The sequence below is a fragment of the Nesoenas mayeri genome, assembly GCF_963082525.1.
Source record: "Nesoenas mayeri genome assembly, chromosome: 29".
In the NCBI taxonomy this organism is placed as follows: domain Eukaryota; kingdom Metazoa; phylum Chordata; class Aves; order Columbiformes; family Columbidae; genus Nesoenas; species Nesoenas mayeri.
The window spans coordinates 3,642,278-3,645,648 of NC_137561.1; the positions used below are offsets into that span (position 1 = coordinate 3,642,278).

At 53.1% G+C, this 3,371-nt stretch overlaps 1 pseudogene across 1 annotated transcript; it reads right to left on the minus strand.

Moving 5' to 3' along the window:
• Positions 1 to 318: 318 nt before the first annotated feature.
• LOC308050740 (olfactory receptor 14A16-like) lies at positions 319 to 1,251 on the minus strand (annotated as a pseudogene). The gene has a single exon. The product of its transcript is annotated as an olfactory receptor 14A16-like (transcript).
• Positions 1,252 to 3,371: the final 2,120 nt, after the last annotated feature.

The following is a 3,371-nucleotide window of genomic DNA, read 5'->3' on the forward strand; positions in this document are numbered from 1 at the left end:
GGCAGGGCTGACATGCCAGAGCTGTTTTCCCCTCCACCCACGCACAGGAACTGTCTCTGAAGCTCCAAAAGCCCTTGCAGGAAGGATATAGTGAAAAACAAGTCACTAAAGAGCCCTTTATTCTGTTTAGAGACAAGGAGAGCACTGCTGCTCATTTAAGCAGCTAACAGTTATAAAAGAAAAGCCAACAGTGAATTAGAAAGGGATTGACAACATTATCATGATAAGAAAACAACCTACAACACCAGAAAATCCAGTTGACAGGCTGGGCTTGTAATTAGCTGCATTAAAACTCCTGTATAGAAGAAGATGGCCAGTTTATTGCTTCAGAAAACAGAGGGATATGAGTTTGCACAGGGCATCCTTGAGCTCCTGGTTCCTCATGCTGTAGATGAGGGGGTTCACTGCTGGAGGAACCACTGAGTACAGAACAGACACCACCAGATCCAGGGATGGGAAAGAAATGGATGGGGGCTTCAGGTTGGCAAACATGCCAGTGCTGATGAACAGAGAGACCACGGCCAGGTGAGGGAGGCAGATGGAAAAGGCTTTGTGCCATCCCTGCTCAGAGGGGATCCTCAGCACGGCCTTCAAGATCTGCACATAGGACACCATGATGAACACAAAACAGCCAAATGCTAAACAGACACTGACCATCAGAAGCCCAAGTTCCCTGAGGTAAGAGTGTGAGCAGGAGAGCTTGAGGATCTGGGGGATTTCACAGAAGAACTGGCCCAGGGCATTGCCCTTGCACAGGGGCAGTGAAAATGTATTTGCCGTGTGCAGCAGAGCAGTGAGAAACCCAGTGACCCAGGCAGCTCCTGCCATGTGGACACAAGCTCTGCTGCCCAGGAGGGTCCCATAGTGCAGGGGTTTGCAGATGGCAACGTAGCAGTCATAGAACATGATGGTGAGCATAGAATACTCTGCTGTGATGAAGGAGAGAAACAAAAAGATCTGTGCAGCACATCCTGTGTAGGAGATGGCCCTGGTGTCCCACAGGGAATTGACCATGACTTTTGAGACAGTGGTGGAGAGGCAGCCCAGGTCGAGGAGGGCGAGGTTGAGCAGGAAGAAGTACATGGGGGTGCAAAGGTGCTGGTCTCAGGCTATGGTGGTGATGATGAGGCCATTGCCCAGGAGGGCAGCCAGGTAGATGCCCAGGGAGAGCCAGAAGTGCAAGAGCTGCAGCTCCCGTGTGTCTGTGAACGGCAGGAGGAGGAACTGGGTGATGGAGCTGCTGTTGGACATTGGCTGCCTGTGGGCATGAGGACCTGTGCAAGGAGGAAAGACAGTAACAAGTTAGAGGAGACTTCTCTGGGGAAAATAAACAGGCTGTTTCTCATGGAAAACCCCCTCCCTGATGGAGGGATGTTTCCGCTCATTCTCTCTTTCTACCAATTGAGAAAAACAGTTCATCACAGTTTAAAATGCAATTGGGCATCTGGTTTCCATGGACACACCTGTGAGGCAAGATCCACTGAACTGGTGTCAGAACAAAAACTGACCCACACTCCCACCCCAATCCCAGAGAGCAAGAGCACCAGGGACAGGTGGAGAAACAGGGAAGGACACTGCAGTGTAACCAGAAAATAAAGCAGGGACAGAAAGGCAGACGGGCATGGTGTGGAACCTTCTCCTGACCCGGCTGTGCTGCTGTCACTCACATAGTGACACTGTGGAGCAAGTACTTTTAGCACCTTTTTTGTGTACCCCATTCCAGGAACCCTTCACCTGGAGGTCCAGCTGCTGAGGTGAAGACTTGTGATCTGGACCCCATGGCTTTGGGGCAGAGGGTCTGCTGGGGAGGAGAGGAGACCAGGGGTTGCACTGGGAAATGTGTCTGAACTGCGGGGGATGCCCAGGAAGAGCCAGAAGTGCAAGAACTGCAGCTCCCGTGTGTCTGTGAATGGCAGGAGGAGGAACTGGGTGATGGAGCTGCTGTTGGACATTTGCTGCCTGTGGGCATGAGGACTTGTGCAAGGAGGAAAGACAGTGACAGGTTAGGGGAGAGTTCTCTGGGCAAAATATCCTGTTGTTTATCATGGAAAACCCCCTCCCTGATGGAGGGATGTTTCAGCACATTCTCTCTTTCTATCAAGTGAGAAAAACAGTTCATCACAGTTTAAAATGCAGCTTGGGCATCTGGTTTCCATGAACACAGCTCTGGGGCAAAGCTCTCCCTGCCCATGTCTGTGCTGCCTGCAGCTGTGTGTCTGTCCCTGGGTCTGCTCCCTGTCAGTGTCACAGACCCCATCCCACCCGCTGTGTGCTCAGCTCTCTCCTGCTCACACCTCCTCGCATTGCCCAGGGGCAGCTCTGTGTGTGCAGGGGCTCAGGAGCAGCTCAGACCAGTCCTGACGAGAACTGGGGTCTCAGTGTCTGCTCCAATGGGAGAAATAAATCCCCATCTCCCACTGCACACCCAGACGAGCAAGAGTGGAAAACTGAAAGCACAGACTCCTTCCCTTGTGGCTGTTGCTGTACCAATGGTGTTGTTCAGAAGGACCCTCTGCCATGTCTGTGGGGGGATCTGGAGCTCTGAGCAGCCCTGACCCACACAGCACCCTCTACAGCAGAAGCACCTTTCCTGCCGAATAGGGTTTGGTCCTTCCCTCCACATCTTCTCCCCTCAGTGTTGTTGGGCTCTCCCGGGCAGGCTGAGCGCTGACCCTGGCAGGCAGCAGAGTCCCTGCCCCAGCACGGCCCTGGGGTGCAGGGACTCTGCTCTGCAGGACAGCCCTGGGCACCCCTGGGTGTTCCCCCTGCAATTACCCTCAGCAGAAGCTGCCATCATGCCCTGTCCCTCTGACAGTGCAGCATGGAAGCGCTGGTCTGGACCATGTTCTTGTCCCCTACATGAGAAATACTGTGAGAGAGACCTGACAGATCCTGTAAATTGTGTAAATTTTCCTCCAGGAAATGCAGCTGCATTGTCCTACAACCAGAGACTTACCGTGTTAGAACTGTGAAGATTTGTCTCTCAATGAGCCCTCAGCAACCAACCCCCCCACATTGCCGTTCCCCTCTCTGTGCCTGTCTCCTGTGCCCTCGGTGCTGCAGGCAGAGCCCTCAGCCCTGCTGCGTGTGCAGAGGAGCTGCTCCTGGGCAGAGCTGCCATGCAGTGCTGCCGCTGCCATGAGCTCCCTGTGACCCAGGAGCCCAGCCCAGCTCAGCAGCACAGGAGCAGCCCATGATGTCCCTTTCTCTGTCCCCTCTGGGCTCCCTTGTGTTCTTCTTGGATCCCCAGGGGCATGGCCCATGTAACAGTCTGAAATAACCAGTGATGTTTCTTCTCTCACCTCTACAGAGACAGTTCTCTCCTGCATTAGTTTTTTTTTCATATTAGAAAATCATTTTGGCATGAGAAA